This window comes from Balaenoptera physalus, assembly GCF_965194825.1.
Source record: "Balaenoptera physalus genome assembly, chromosome: 15".
NCBI lineage: Eukaryota > Metazoa > Chordata > Mammalia > Artiodactyla > Balaenopteridae > Balaenoptera > Balaenoptera physalus.
The window spans coordinates 38,584,406-38,601,499 of NC_138894.1; the positions used below are offsets into that span (position 1 = coordinate 38,584,406).

At 39.7% G+C, this 17,094-nt stretch overlaps 1 pseudogene across 1 annotated transcript; it reads left to right on the top strand.

Annotated features, from left to right (window-relative positions):
* Positions 1-9,131: 9,131 nt before the first annotated feature.
* LOC309643338 (elongation factor 1-alpha 1 pseudogene) lies at positions 9,132-16,249 on the top strand (annotated as a pseudogene). Its single transcript has one exon. The product of its transcript is annotated as an elongation factor 1-alpha 1 pseudogene (transcript).
* Positions 16,250-17,094: the final 845 nt, after the last annotated feature.

The following is a 17,094-nucleotide window of genomic DNA, read 5'->3' on the forward strand; positions in this document are numbered from 1 at the left end:
TCTGTACAATATTTTAGGATTCTTGTGAGGATTAAAGACAACATAGGCAAAGTATCTGGCATACAGTAGGTAGCATTATTAATAACACCCATAATAATTAATTGTATTTGCCTATCTCTTCCTTCTAGGTCATGAATTCCTGAGTCAGGGCCTTGTTTTAGGTACAGTAAAATTTAGGTATAATAGCAGGGCTCAAATATATCATAGACTGATGTATCAGTTTGCTAGAGCTGCCTTAACAATTACCACTGTAAGGTTGGGCCACCCAAGATGGCTGTTCTCTTGCTCTCTGTACATCCCCTGCTTGACCAGTCCCTGCTTCACCTACACCCTACTTACATGACTGACCTTCCCCCTTAATCATAGAGCCTAATCAGTAAGTGCCTATGTACTTGCCTCTGGCCCCAGCTAGTGATTATTCTAATCTTTAAATCAGAACTATCTCCACTATGATAATTTGTCAAAGGGGTTGTGAGGGGTGCACCACTCTGCTGGTTTCCCTGGCAACCAGTGAGTGAACCAGATGTCAATTCCTCCTATAATTGGTAATCTCCCTCTTCCCCTGGGAGCGAAGACTGCCGCCACGTCCTGCCCGCCATCTGCCACAGACACAGGGGTGTCGCTCCAGGACCTTGCTTCAGATGTGTAAGCTCCCCCATCCATTAAACCACTGATGTCTCAGCCGTTAACTCCAGCCTCTTCTTCAGTTTTGAGGCTGGGTGAGTACAGGGCTTACAGGCCTGTGGGGTGCAGCCCAACACCCACAGACTAGCTGGCTTGAACAATAGAAATTTTTCTTACAGTTCTGGAGGCTCAAAGTCTGAGATCCAGACATTAGCAAGATTGGTTTCACCTGAGGCCTTTCTCTTCAGCATGTAGATGGCTGCCTTCTCTCTGTGTCTTCTCGTGGTCTTCCCTCTGTTTGTGTCTACATCTTAATTTCTTCTTCTTGTAAGGATACCAGTCATACTGAATCAGAGCCCACCCTAATGACCCCATTTTAACTTCACTACCACTTTAAAGGTCCTGTCTCCAAATACAGTCACATTATGAGGAAATGGGGGTTAGGACTTCAGCATACAAATTTGGGGGGAAAACAATTCAGTCCATTACAATTAATTTCTTTCCACTGAAATAATATGCTACTGAAAAGGTACACAGGAGAAGGCAAGTTTTGAAGACAAGGGAAGCATTTACTTCTGTCCACCTCAATCTTGGCTTTACAATAATGATCCATTGCATTTATATAGACTTCCTTTTTCAGTTCTCCAAAGCATCTTCACATCTATTATTTGACTTCACCGTGTCACTCTAGAGGGCCCTGGATTAGTTTCATGAACTGAATTGACCAGAGATCCAGAAGACACAAGGTTAACCAGAAATGGTCAGCAGGGGGCATTGTGAATAAGCCCCAGAAAATCCAAGGAGAAAACTGCTGTGGTTTTGAACTCAGACCTGGAGCAGGCCCAGCGTCCTACCAACTGACTCAAGCACCTCTGGATGTCGGTGCCTGGCTATTGGTTGGGCTCAGATTGAACCACATTTGCCTTCCAGGGCATCTCAGCACAAATTAGGTCTCAGCCCAGGGATCTGGCCCAACATAAGCACTCTCCCATGCTCAGGAACTGAGTGGACAACATAAGTTCTATGGGAGCCCAGCCAGCCTTTCAACCTTGCCTGGGTCCCAGGAAATAAAGTGCTGATGTTTGGGAAAGCCTGTATCTGCAGGGGTAGCAGTGGGCCCAGCGGTGGACACACTGTGGACAGTAGGCTGGCTGAACTGGGTTTGTACCTGGATGCAGGCTCTGAAGAAGGCTATAGTGCTTTGAGAGGTCTCAGTCACATGCCCTCACTGAAGCCCCACTGTCTGATTTTCTTGTGCTTCCCCGGCTTTGATTATTGGGAGTAGATGCTTGTATTCTATCAACTCATTTATATCTGAAGTCCTGTGGTGGATGCCTTTGGTCCTCACGTCATCCTTCTTTCCTTCTGGAAACTGTATACTCCCCTCCTTCGGAGAAAGTCAACCCCCATTCCATGGGATCTGGATGGGACTGTCAATCATGATGATTTCACGTATCCACCCTGGCCCCCAGCCCAGGGCCCCACCTCAACAGACAAGTAAGAGCCAGGGCTTGTGGGATGGCAGACCCGGCAGGAGAAGAGCCTCCAAAAGGGGGAGGTCAGAAATAGGCTCAGGGCTTCCCTGGTGGCGCAGTGGTTGAGAATCTGCCTGCCAATGCAGGGGACATGGGTTCGAGCCCTGGTCTGGGAAGATCCCACATGCCGCGGAGCAGCTGGGCCCATGAGCCACAATTACTGAGCTTGCGCGTCTGAAGCCTGTGCTCCGCAACAAGAGAGGCCGCGATAGTGAGAGAGGCCCGCGCACCGCGATGAAGAGTGGCCCCCGCTTGCCGCAACTAGAGAAAGCCCTCGCACAGAAACGAAGACCCAACACAGCCATAAGTAAGTAAATAAATAAATAAAAATTAAAAAAAAAAAAGAAATGGGCTCAGAGTCCAGGCTGGAGTCTTACAAAGATGTCACCCAGCACTGGGAACTCATTTAGGACACGGACGCAGACTGAAGACTGTCCTTGTCCCTTCCTTGTAGAGGACAGAGCAGCGGAGAGTGAAGTTTCTATGAACTGGGTTTTGTTCATGCTATATCAGATTTTTCCTTCTCCTGTTCAAGGCAGGTAGCCTGGCCTTTGTGTTCCTTCATCAGGTGAAGTCTGTGTTGTAGGGTAGAAAGCAGAAGATGCTACAAAAAACATTTCTTTCTTTTCTTTTCTTTAATTGTGTGTATGTATGTGTGTGGGTGTGAGAGAGAGAGAGAGAGAGCGAGAAGGAGAGAGAGAAAGGCTGAACTTCTCCAAGTCCCAAACTCCTTAAAGAGTTAGGTGCCCCAGGGAAACAGGTGATGCTTTTCGGGAAGAAGTGGAAGCAATGGAGCGACAGAGGAGGAGATCTGGGGTCTGTTAACAGCAGGGAGCTGAGGCCCACATAACCATGTTACGTGGGTGTCGACATGCTGGTGCCCCACATAACAGCTCATGGGAGCTGAGTGTTCAGTTTTCAGGAATTTTGCAAACTGGTTGACCTTACTTCAGTAGCTTGAAATCAGCCATGGTGGAGGTGGAGGTGTTTACACCATGGGAACTGGCCTGTGCTGCAAGTCAGGGCTCTTCCCCCATCCCAAAGCCAATTACTAAACATTTGCTGCTGCATGTAAGAGTGGCCTTTCTCCTAATCTCATCATTCTGGCAAATGGCTCCTTCCTTGGGGAGAATGAGTGACAGGGGTGGGAGATAGTGCTCTCCTCTAAAAAGCAGACTGGAAGGTTCTTCATGGAAACATATGGAAACGGAAATAGAGGGCATCCCCCTCCCTCCCTCCCTCCCTCCCTTCCCTCTCTCCCTTCTTCTTTTCTTCCTTTTTCTTTTTTACCTATAATAATACCTATACTGGAAATTTTCGAGAAGGATAGGAGGCAGCAGAGTATGATGGCTGAGAGCAAGGCTTTGCAGTTAGAATTTGGGCTCACCCCCCGGCTCGTACACTCTCTAGCCACGTGATATTGTATAAAGTGGAGTAAAGTTGGAGTGAAAAGCATCTTGATATGTGTTTGGGGCAGAAGCCAAGCCGCTCTGTTCATCGGCTCTCTCAGAAGATCTCGATGACCCCAAATAGTCCTACCCTGTCCTTCTCTGAGCCACGGCTACTAATGTGACAGCAGTCCACAAACCTGGTCCAGAGAAGGTGGATAGGATCTAGGCGCTCTCCTGACAACTCGTGGAGAACCCAGGCCTCGACAGCCCGAGAAGCTCTTGTCTGCCTTTCCTAAAAACAAAATGCCAAACTGCCCCGAACATCTGTCCTTTGGTCCTTTTTATGAGGGAGTGGGTAGATTCCATTGCTTTTCTAAATTTTAATTTCCTCAACCATAGGATGGAAATAAAAATACAGCTTCATTGCCTTTCGTGGATACAGAATGAAAGGCCCAGAACCGTGGCAAATTTGTTATTGAAAATTTCTGGAGTTTCCCAGTTGGATTCAATTAGGATCATGACTGGTGTGGTTGCCTCCCCCAGGCTGAAAGAAAAATGCCATCATTAACCTTTAATTATTCACAACAAACCCATAGGAAAAGTCCTTGGCCCAGGTCCTAATGGAGTTATTATAGCTCTTTTCCTATTCCACTGTTTAAACTTAAGGCAAATAACCTGGTACTTTTCTGTGGCTTCTCCCTGTAGAATGTGAAGGACCAATAGTGAACCCTCCCTACCAATGCACGTTAGGGCAGGGGCTAAACATCTTTAGCTTCTTGGGGTTTTTTGCTTTACTTTTTCCACCTATTGTTCTCATTTGGTTGTGTTATTGTTGGTGTATGTGTGTGGTCTGTTTAGAGGGAGACTTTGGAAGCACAGAATGGTCACACATGGTGTGTAAGAACCCCTGGGAAAAGGAAACACCAAAAGAATAAAGAGGGAAAAAAAGAAATTAAATTGAGACAAAAACAGGCAACACAAAAAAGCCTATGTACAATAATCATCTTTCCTTTTCTCAATTTTATGCTTTCTTTCTTACCGCATATGAGGTTTTTTTCCTTCTCATTTCCATATGTCTCTTTTCTCTCTCTGTGCCCTCATTAACTCAACCTTATTAACACGTCCAAAACCAGAAGTCATTATCCTGACACCATCCTCTGCATCCTTCAAGTCCTACTTCTCTTTCTGAATTTCCCCATGTGTTCTTGGGTTCTACTTCAGGTCAGCTGCCCAAGTGGAAAAAAAAAACAACTCAGAATCATTCCTTATTTTAAAAATCTGCTTATTGAGATGTAATTTACATACAAGAAAAATTTACTCATTTTAAGCACACAAATTTAATGTGTTTTAACAAATGTACAGTCATGTAACCATCACAACAATCAAGACATTTCCACTACCTCAAAAAGTTCCTTTCTGTCACTATAGTTTTGCCTTTTCTAGAATGTCATATAAATGAAATCATATAGTAGTCTTTTGTGTCTGGCTTCTTAGCATATTGCATTTGAGATTTATCTATATTGTTGCAGGTATCAATAACTCACTCATTTTTATTGCTGAGAAATATTGCATTGTATAGATATATCACAATTGTTTGTTTACCCATTTACCAGTTGATGAACATTTGCATTGTTTTGTTTTGGGTTATTATGAATTAAGTGCTATGAATATTCACATACAGGTCTTTGTGTGGACATATATTTTCCTTTTTTGGGGGAGTAGAATTTTATTTCATTTCTAGGAAGACAATTGCTGAGTTGTATGGTAAGTGTAATTTAACTTTATAAAACACTGATAAACTATTTTCCAAAGGGACTGCATCATTTTCATTCCCATCAGCAAAATATGAGAATTCCAGTTGCTCCTTATCATTGTCAACACTTTGCATTGTCAGTTAAAAAATTTTAGCCATTCAAGTAGATGTGTAGTATTACTTCATTGTCCTCTTAATTTGTGTTTCCCAGATGACTAACGTTGTTAAGTATATTTTCATGTGCTTATTTGTCTTGAGTATATCTTCTTTGGTAAATTGTCCACTTTCTTTTCCCATTAAAAATTGAGTTGTTTGCCTGTCAGAATGGCTATCATCAAAAAGAATGCAAATAAACACAGCAAAGGAAACCACAAACAAAAAGAAAAGACAACCTATAGAATGGGAGAAAATACTTGCAAATGATATAATTGACAAGGGATTAAATTCCAAAATATAGAAAGAGCTCATACAACTCAATATCAAAAAAACAAACAACCCAGTCAAAAAATGGGCACAAGATCTAAACAGACGTTTTTCCAAAGAAGACATACAGATGGCCAACAGGCACACACACAAAAATGCTCAGCATTGCTAATTAGAGAAATGCAAATCAAAACTACAGTGAGGTATCACCTCACTCCAGTCAGAATGACCATCACCAAAAAGTCTATGAATAATAAATGCTGGAGTGGGTGTGGAGAAAAAGGAGCCCTCCTACACTGTTAGTGGGAAAGTAATTTGGTGTAGACACTATGGAGAATAGTATAGAGGTTCCTTAAAAAACTAAAAATAGAGTTGCCATACGATCCTGCAATCTCACTCCTGGGCATATATCCAGAGAAAACCATAATTCAAAAAGATACCTGCACCCAGTGTTCATTGCAGCACTATTTACAATAGCCAAGACACAGAAGCATCCTAAATGTCCATTGACAGAGGAATGGATAAAGAAGATGTGGTATATATATACAATGGGATATTACTCAGCCAAAAAAAGAATGAAATAATGCCATCTGCAGCAACATGGATAGACTTAGAGATTATCATACTAAGTGAAATAAGCCAGACAGAGAAAGACAGATATCATATGATATTACTTACATGTGGAATCTAAAATATGCTATAAGTGAACTTATTTACAAAATAGAAAGATACTCACAGACATAGCAAACAAACTTATGGTTACCAAAGGGGCAAGGGTGGGGGAGGGATAAATTAGGAGTTTGGGATTAACATATACACACTACTATATATAAAATACATAACCAACAAGGACCTACTGTATAGCACAGGGAACTATACTCTATATTTGTAATAACCTATAAGGGAAAAGAATCTGAAAAAGTATATATATATCTGAATCACTGTGCTGTAAACCTGAAACTAACACGACATTGTATATCAACTATATTTCAATGAAAAAAAAAAGAACACAAGTAACAAATGTTGGCAAGTATGTGGAGAAAAGGGAGCCCTTGTACACCGTTGGTAGGAATGTAAACTGGTGCAGCCAGTGTGGAAAACAGTATGGAGGTTTCTCAAGAAACTAAAAACAGAACTACCATATGACCCAGCAATCCCATTCCAAGGGTATACATCTGAAAATACAAAAACACTAATTCGAAAAGATACATGCACCCCAAAGTTCATAGCAGCATTATTTACAATTGCCAAGATATGGAAGCAACCTAAGTATCCATCGACAGTTAAATGGATAAAAAAGATGTGGTATACATACACAATGGAATACTACTCAGTCATAAAAAGAATGAAATTTTGCCATTTGTAGCAACATGGATGGACTTGGAGGGTATTATGCTAAGTCAAATAAGTCAGACAGAGAAAGACAAATACTGTATGATGTCATTTATATGTTGAATCTAAAAACTACCACAGGGACTTCCCTGGTGGTGCAGTGGTTGAGAATCTGCCTGTCAATGCAGGGGACATGGGTTCGATCCCTGGTCCAGGAAGATCCCACATGCTGCGGAGCAGCTAAGCCTATGCCCCACAACTACTGAGCCTGCCCTCTAGAGCCCAGGAGCCATAGTTACTGAAGCCCACGCACCTAGAGCCCGTGCTCTGCAATAAGAGAAGCCACCACAAATGAGAAGCCTGCGCACCACAACGAAGAGTAGCCCCTGCTCGCCACAACTAGAGAAAGCCCGCGTGCAGCAACGAAGATCCAATGCAGCCCCCCAAAATAAAAATAAATAAATAAAAAAAGTTTATAAAAAAAAATACAACAAACTAGTGAATATAACAACAAAGAAGCAGACTCACGGATATAGAGAATGAATTAGTGGCTACCAGTAGGGAGAGGGAACGGGGAAGGGGCAATATAGGGGTAGGGGATTAAGAGGTACAAACTACTAGGTATAAAATAAGCTATAAGTGTATATATTGTGCAACATGGGGAATATAGCCAATATTTTATAATACTATAAATGGGATATAACCTTTAAAAAGTGTGAATATTGTACACCAGTAACTTATATAATATTGTACATCAACCATACTTCAATTTTTAAAAAATGGGTTGTTTGGTTTTTATTATTGATTTGTAAGAGTTTTAAAAAATATTCTGGTTAGGGAACTCCCTGGAGGTCCAGTGGTTAGGACTCGGCGCTTTCACTGCCAGGGCCTGGGTTCAATCCCTGGTCGGGGAACTAAGATCCCTCAAGCTGCATGGCACGACCAAAAATAAAAAATTCTGGATACAAGTTCTTTATCAGATACATATTTTGCCTATGGAAATAACCCAAAATACAGACAAAGAGTCATTCATGCGGTTTTTCACATCAATGTTATTTACAACTGTGATGAAATTGGAAATAAGTTACAATCTAATAAAAGGGAAACTGTTCACTTCTTTACGATTCAAAGGAATATTTTACAGCCATTTATTAATATTAAAAATGTAAAGACATAGAAACCTGCTTTTGATGTAATTTTAGGCAGAAAATAAAATTATGTATAATATCAGCTATGCATTAAGAAAGCCTGGAAGTATATGCCAAAGTAATAAGGGTAATACGGTCTAAGTGGTAAGATTATGGCTGGTGTTTAGATTCTCGATACTTTTCCATACTTTTCCAGATTGATACGGAAAGCCTTAGTTAAAAAAGAAAAAAAATCTCATAAAGAGGTAAATCGTTAACACAGTGGTTGGTGCTTCCTTTACAAGCTCACCTAGACTGAGGCATGATTTGTGATACCATTAATAACCAGGTGGGTTAGTTAATAGCATAGCAGACCAGCCAAAAGCTTTGAACTGTAATTCCAGCTCTGCCCTTGAACTTCAGGCAGTTTTTCACTCTTGTTTAAAATGGGACTCAGAACTGTGAAGTACTTAGCAAGACTGCCATGCAGCTTTCTGGGGAACTGCTTCCCAGGTATGTACTCTCAAATACGCAACAGCTCTTGAGATTTGTTCAGTGACTTGGGAAGATAATCTTGAGAAGTCAGGCATACCTTTAATATTTATTTATTTATTTATTTATTTATTTATTTTTTAAATTTTTGGCTGTGTTGGGTCTTCGTTTCTGTGCGAGGGCTTTCTCTAGTTGCGGCAAGTGGGAACCACTCTTCATCGCGGTGCGCGGGCCTCTCACCATCGCGGCCTCTCTTGTTGCGGAGCACAGGCTCCAGACGCGCAGGCTCAGTAATTGTGGTTCACGGGCTCAGTTGCTCCGTGGCATGTGGGATCTTCCCAGACCAGGGCTCGAACCCGTGTCCCCTGCATTGGCAGGCAGATTCTCAACCACTGCGCCACCAGGGAAGCCCTACCTTTAATATTTAGAAGAGAGAGTCTCTGTGCTTCTGCCGATACACAGATACAAAGAGCTGGAGGCCAAGCAATAGGGGCAGTTAAGGAGAAAAGCCTTGGGTTGAAGAAAATATTGGAGGCAAGAAAAGAAAGACAGGGTGAAAAGAGGAAATGGACGAAAGAATTGAGAACCCAAGCAAATAAGTCTCTGGACTGAGAACTGTCATACTTTGAATAAGAATTTTGTAGCTACATTTTGCACCTGTAAAGTCTTATTCTGTAAATGATTTGTATCCTTTTACTCATTTTCCTTTCTAGTTCTACAGATATTTATGTTATCCTCTGGAGACTGGAAAGAGGACAATTACTCCTGGGTTTACTGAGAGGAAGGAATTTAAGGCGCTCCTATAGGAATGACTCTCATAAGAAGGCAGTTTCCTAAGGCAACATATTTTGTGAAGATGAGTGATTCAGCTCATATCAGAGATATTTTTGAACCTGGTCAGTTACTTTACCTAAGGCAGGCACACTATATATGTTTGCTGATGTGTAACTCATGAAACCAAGAAATAATATTCAAATGATTATTTAGAAGATCAAATAGAGGGTTTTTAAAAAATTTGGTAGCCAACAAAATCTAGCCAAAATTCTTTTTTGAAACTTGATAATATGGAAATGCAAAGGGCCTAGAATAACCCACACAATCTTGAAGAAATACAAAGTGGGAGGACTTACTCTACTGTACATTACATGTATTATAAATAATTGTGTCACAAGGATGGACATACCGACCAATGAAATAAGAGTATAAATCCATAAGAAGATCCATGCATATGTGGATATTTTATTTATGACAAAAGAGACACTGCAAAGCATTAAAGAAAAGATAATCTTTTCAATAAATGGTGCTGGGAGAATTGAATAAATTATGTGGAGAAACTTGACACCTACCTCATACTATACATGAAAATTCATTCCATCCCCATGCACTTGGAGTCCATGAGCCAAAGGGATATGCAAAGATGCTTAAACATTTCAGGGCTGGTTTCTCTGTTCATATCCAATTCTGGTGCTTAGGAACAGGGACCCATGCTGATGCCCAAGGGCAAAAAGCCCCACTTCCTTTAAGGAAGGGGGCAAGCCTGACCCTGATGCCCAGTAAGGGGCAACCCTGGGCTTTTTGTTTTTCATGCTTTTCTTTTTGTTGGCCTTGTGCTGAGTTTGTTTACAAAAGATGTATTTTGTTTAACCAAATATTAAAAATGGAAAACTCCGTACATTAAAAAATTCATTCTAGATGTATCATAGACTTAAATGTAAAAGGCTAAATAAAGCTTCTAAAGGAAAATGAGCTTCATGACTTCAAGATAAGAAAAGATTTTTAATAAGTACTAATCATAAAGAAAAAGATCATTTGAGTACATTAAAATTTAAAACCTCATTAAAGGTAAGGAAAGACTTAAAATAGAAGACAAAAAGAATTGATCATAAAGAAAAAGACTGATAAATTTGAGATTAATTTAACATTGGTATTCATACTTTCCATTTATTAAAGGATACAGAATATGCAGAAAATATTTGCAACACCTATAACCTACAAAGAGCTCATGTATGAAATACATAAAGAAATCCTATAAACCAATAAGAAAATGACAGTCAACCCAGAAGAAAAATGGGCAAAAGATTTGAACAGATGCTTCTGGGGGAAAAAAAGGATATCCAATGGACAATAAACATACGAAAAGATACTTAACATCCCTAATAATTAGAGAAATGCAAATAAAAACTATAACCAGACATCTTTATATACCCACCAGAATGGCCAAAATTAAAAGACCAGCACTACCGGGTGTTGATGAGGATGTGGACAACAGATGCTCTTATATGGTGCTGGAAGAGTGCCGATTGGTACAACACTTTGGAAAATTTTTTATCGTATTTAATAAAGTTGAAGGTACATATAAATTTTTACCCAGCAATGCCATTTATAAGAATATACCCAATAAAAATATGTGCACACGTTTTTTAAAAGACATATACAAGAACATGTCTTTTATGTTCATAGCAGCTCTATTTGTAATCATCTCCAACTGGGAACTCCCTCAAAGCCCATCGACAGAAGAATGAATAAACAAATAGTGGTATATTCATACAATAAAATACTATTAAGCAGAGTAAAACAATAACAGTAGCTACACATAACAACCTGGGTGAATCTTAAAAACATATTGTTGAGTAGAAGAGGCCAGATCCACAAGAATATATATTAACTTTTTTCCCAACGGGTTTGCTGCCAGGACACGGGTGTCGTGAAAACCTAAGCAAAACCTAAGCAAAAATGGGAAAGGAGAAGACCCACATCAACATCGTTGTCATTGGACATGTAGATTCGGGGAAGTCTACCACTACTGGCCATCTGATCTACACATGTGGTGGGATAGACAAGAGAACCATTGAAAAGTTTGAGAAGGAGGCTGCCGAGAGGGGAAAGGGTTCCTTCAAGTATGCCTGGGTCTTGGACAAACTGAAAGCTGAACGCGAGCGTGGTATCACCATTGATATCTCCCTATGGAAATTCGAGACCAGCAAGTACTATGTGACCATCACTGATGCCCCACGACACAGAGACTTCATCAAAAACATGATTACAGGCACATGCCAGGCTGACTGTGCTGTCCTGATTGTTGCTGCTGGTGTTGGTGAATTTGAAGCAGGTATTTCCAAGAATGGGCAGACCTGTGAGCATGCCCTTCTGGCCTACACTCTGGCCACACTCTGGGTGTGAAACAACTAGTTGTTGGAGTTAACAAAATGGATTCCACTGAGCCACCCTACAGCCAGAAGAGATAGGAGGAAATTGTTAAGGAAGTCAGCACCTACATTAAGAAAATTGGCTACAAACCCGACACAGTAGCATTTGTGCTAATTTCTGGCTGGAATGGTGTCAACATTCAACCATTCCAACATGCTGGAGCCAAGTGCTAACATGCCTTGGTTCAAGGGATGGAAAGTCACGCGTAAAGATGGCAATGCCAGTAGAACCACACCGCTTGAAGCTCTGGATTGCATCCTGCCACCAACTTGCCCAACTGACAAGCCCTTGTGTTTGCCCCTCCAGGACGTCTACAAAATTGGTGGTATTGGCACTGTCTCTGTGGGTCAAGTGGAGACTGGTGTTCTCAAACATGGCATGGTGGTCACCTTTGCTCCAATCAAAGTGACAACTGACGTGAAGTCTGTCAAAATGCACCATGAAGCTTTGAGTGGAGCCCTTCCTGGGGACAATGTGGGCTTCAATGTCAAGAATGTGTCTGTCAAAGATGTTCGTCACGACAATGTGGCTGGTGACAGCAAAAATGACCCACCAATGGAAGCAGCTGGCTTCACAGTTCAGGTGATTATCTTGAACCATCCAGGCCAAAGCAGTGCTGGATATGCACGTGTGCTGGATTTTCACACAGCTCACATTGCTTGCAAGTTCACTGAGCTGAAGGAGAAGATTGATCGCCATTCTGGGAAAAAGCTGGAAGATGGCCCCAAATTCTTGAAATCTGGTGATGCTGGCATCATTGATATGGTTCCTGGCAAACCCATGTGTGTTGAGAGCTTCTCTGACTATCCTCCTCTGGGCCGTTGTGCTGTTCGTGACATGAGACAGACGGTTGCTGTGGGTGTCATCAAAGTAGTGGACAAGAAGGCAGCTGGAGCCGGCAAGGTCACCAAGTCTCCCCAGAAAGCTCAGAAGGCTAAATGAATATTATCCTCAATACCTGCCACCTCAGTCTTAATCAGTGGTGGAAGAACGGTCTCAGAACTGTTTGTCTCAATTGGCCATTTAAGTTTAATAGCAAAGACTGGTTAATGATAACAATGCATTGTAAAACCTTCAGAAGGAAAGGAGAATGTTTTGTGGACCATTTGTTTTGTTTGTGGCAGATTTAAGTTATTAGCTTTTAAAATCAGTACTTTTTAATGGAAACAACTTCACCAAAAATCTGTCACAGAATTTGAGACCCATTAAAAAAGTTTAATGAGAAAAAAAAAGAATATATATTATATAATTCCATTTATATAAAGTTTAAATACAGGTCAAACCAAACTATACTGCTTAGGGTTCCATGCTTAGGAGAAAAACTACAATGAGAAACAAGGAAATAATTATCACAGAAGTTAAGGTAATAATTATTTTTCAAAAGAAAAGGAGTAGTGATTAGGGGGAATCACTTTTGGGATTTCTGGAATATTGGCAATTTTGTATTTCTTGACCGGAGTGTTGCTTTGTGAAATGTCATCAAGCTGTGTCGTAAACTTCACTGTTTGTCTGTTAGACTGGCCCAAGAAGAAATAGAAAAATTGAATAAACCAATATCCATAGGAGAAACTGAAATGGTAGCCAAAGATCTACTTCCTAAAAGAAACCAGATCCTATAACGCTATGATTAGATTCTATGAAACTTTTAAGGAACAAATATTTCCTACCTTATCTAACTCTTCCTTTGCTAGCATAACCCTTATATCAGAACTAAATTTAAAAGCAGAAGAAATTTAAAATAATAAGCTCATTTATAAAAAGATACCAAGATTCTAAATAAAATACTAGCAAATTGAATCTTGCAATTCATTAAAAGAATAATTATCATGACCCAGGGTTGAAAGGATATTTCAACACCAGAATATCAAGAATTCTACTAACTAGAAGGATGATGTGGGCATGAACTTAGTAGGTGTCACAAAATCATTTATGTGTGGTATAGCCATACAATGGGATATTATTCAGCCATAAAAAAGGAATGATGTACTGATACATGGTACAACGTGGAGGAATCTTGAAAACATGCTTAGTGAAAGAAGCCATGCACAAAAGTCCACATACAGGCATACCCTGGAGATACTGCAGGTTCAGTTGCGGACTACCGCAATAAAGTGAGTCACAGGAATTTTTTGGTTTCCCAGTGCACATAAAAATTATGTTTACACAGTACTGTAGTCTAATAAGTGTGCAATAGCATTATGTCTAAACAAACAATTAAACATTGAAAAAACAGCCTTAATTAAGAAATACTGCTATTGGAAAAATGGCATCAATAGACTTGCTTGATGCAGGGTTGGCAGAGACCTTCAATTTATAAAAAACACAGTATCTGTGAAGCACAATAAAGTGAAGCACAATAAAATGAGGTATGCCTGTATCGTACAATTCCATTTGTATGAAATGTCCAGATTAGGCAGATCCATAGAGACATAATTTTTCTACCAGCTGTAACAAAAAACACACCCTGGTCAAATCAGACTCATGCCAGAAATGCAAGTAGGTACTGGGCATATACCCTGAGAAAACCATAATTCAAAAAGATACATGTACCACAGTGTTCATTGCTGCACTGTTTACAATAGCCAGGACATGGAAGCAACCTAAATCAGCATATGAATGGATAAAGAAGATGTGGCACATATATACAATGGAGTATTACTTAGCCATAAAAAGGAACGAAATTGAGTTATTAGGGATGAGGTGGATGGACCGAGAGTCTGTCATACAGAGTGAAGTAAGTCGGAAAGAGAAAAACAAATACCATATGCTAACGCATATACATGGAATCTAAAAAAATGGAACTGATGAACCTAGTGGCAGGGCAGGAATAAAGACAAAGAGGTAGAGAAAGGACTTGAGGACACGGTGGGGGAGGGGAAGCTGGGATGAAGTGAGAGAGTAGCACTGACAGATATACACTACCAAATGTAAAATGGATGACTAGTGGGAAGCAGCCGCATAGCACAGGGAGATCAGCTTGATACTTTGTGACGATCTAGAGGAGTGGGATAGGAAGGGTGGGAGGGAGGCTTAAGAGGGAGGGGATATGGGGATATATGTATACATATAGCTGATTCACGTTGTTATACAGCAGAAACTAACACAACATTGTAAAGCAATTATACTCCAATAAAGATATTTTTAAAAATGCAAGTATGGTTCATTATTTGGATTTGTATTAATATTCCACTATATTAATAAATCAAAGGAGAAAAACTATATAATCATCTCAGTAGATACTTAAATACCATTTAGCAAAATTGATTTCTGACTAAACAAAACAAAATCAAAACAAAAACCAGAAAGGCTTACTATCTCATAAATAGATAGATTTTTTTTTGCCATTATAAAGATCCAGTATCATACTTTAATTACCATTAAAGTAAGGAAGAAGATATTATACCTTAATAATGTTCTGGAAATCCTAACCAGTACAGTTAAATAAGAAAAGAATTTAAGAGGTATCTCTTAAGGTAAGAGATACCTTTCATACCTTAAGTAAGACCCTCTAAAGGTAAGAAAGGTTTATTATTTGTAATTGTATCAAAGGATAACCAGAAACCTGAAGAGTAAAAAGAACTGTTAGGAAGTTGTGGGAAATGCAAAAATGGCTACAAAATTTTGAAGCTCTTCTCAGGAGTGGAGTATATTTCTTCACACTTTGAATTTGAGTTGAACTATATGACTTTCTTTAGAACATTTGGAAATTAGCAAGTTTGAAAAGTGCTTGTGCATTGGAACTTGTCCTCTTTAACTTTTTAAGGAAATCTGAGACCACTACTCTGTGAATTAAGCCTAGGTTAGCTTGCTGGATGGTGAGACACACGTGTCAAGTCATTGATATTACCCAGACTGACACAGAACAAACTCCCAGACCCATGAGGCCATCCCAGACTACCTAGGCCAGTTGAGGTGCCAATTGACTGCAGAGATAAACTGAACTGGCTTAGACCAGAAGGACACCAGTTGATCTGCAGAGTCTTGAGGAATAACACATGCTTGTTGTTTTAAGCCACTATGTTTTGGGGTGTTTTATTATGCAGCAAAAGCTGACTGATACAGAAATTATAAGTGAATTTATTAAAGTGGTCAGCTACTTGTTTACAATTAATGTACAAAATTGACAAATGGTTAGAAAATATAATGGAGGAAAGATCCCATTTACAACAGCAACATTACCACCAATATACCTGAAAATAAACGTAACAAGAAATAGACAGGACCTATATAAAGAAAATGTAAAATCTCTATTAGGGAATATTAATTCTTGCTAAATTAATCTGTAAACTCAATGTGATCTCAATCAAAAGTCAAAAAAAATTTAAACATTAGAAAATGTTAATGGGTTCATTAGTAGAAATAAACGAAACGAAAACTATCTGAATGGAAAGATATTTGGGGGGGGCAGTCAGATTAGATATTTTATTGCATTTTGAAGTTACAAGACTTAAAAACAGTTTGGTTCCAGAAAAAATGTAGAGAGACCAATAGAATAAAATAGAGAATCCAGAACAGACTAAAATACACATGATTTTAGTAAATGGTAATGGTGACATTTCCAATTCATGAGAGGAAAGACAGATTATTTTTTAAAGTGTTGGGACTAGTTGGGGGAATAAATTCAAGCTGTATAACCCCACTTCTTTTATCAAAGTAAATTCCAGAAGGAATGTAATGTAAAATGTTAAAATGAAACTATAAAGTTACTAGTAGTAAAGAAGCCAGATACAAAAGGTCACATTTTGTATGGTTACATTTATGTGAAATGTCCTGGGAATCCATAGAGAAAGATAGTAGATTAGTTGTTGCCGGGCGCGGGGGGTGGACAGGGAAATGGGGAGTGACTGCTTAATGGATATGAGGTTTCTTTCGGGGTGATGAAAAATTTGTAAAATTAAATAGTGGCAATGGTTGCACAACTGTGAAAATACTAAAAATCACCGAATTGTATACTTTAAAAGGGTCAATTTTATGGTATATGAATTATATTTCAGTAAAACTTTTCCTTAAGAAAAAAAGAGGAAGAAGAAAATGAAAAAGCCCAGAGACTGGAGAGTCCAGGGGAGGCTCTGACCCAAGTAATGAGGTCAGGTACAGTGGAGCTGGGTCTGGAAGGGTATTTTTCGGAAGTAGATGTTTTATACCAAGAAAGGGAGCAAAAGAAATTACCTCTCTTGGCTCTGATTACTCCATCACTCAGCCTCTTCCCA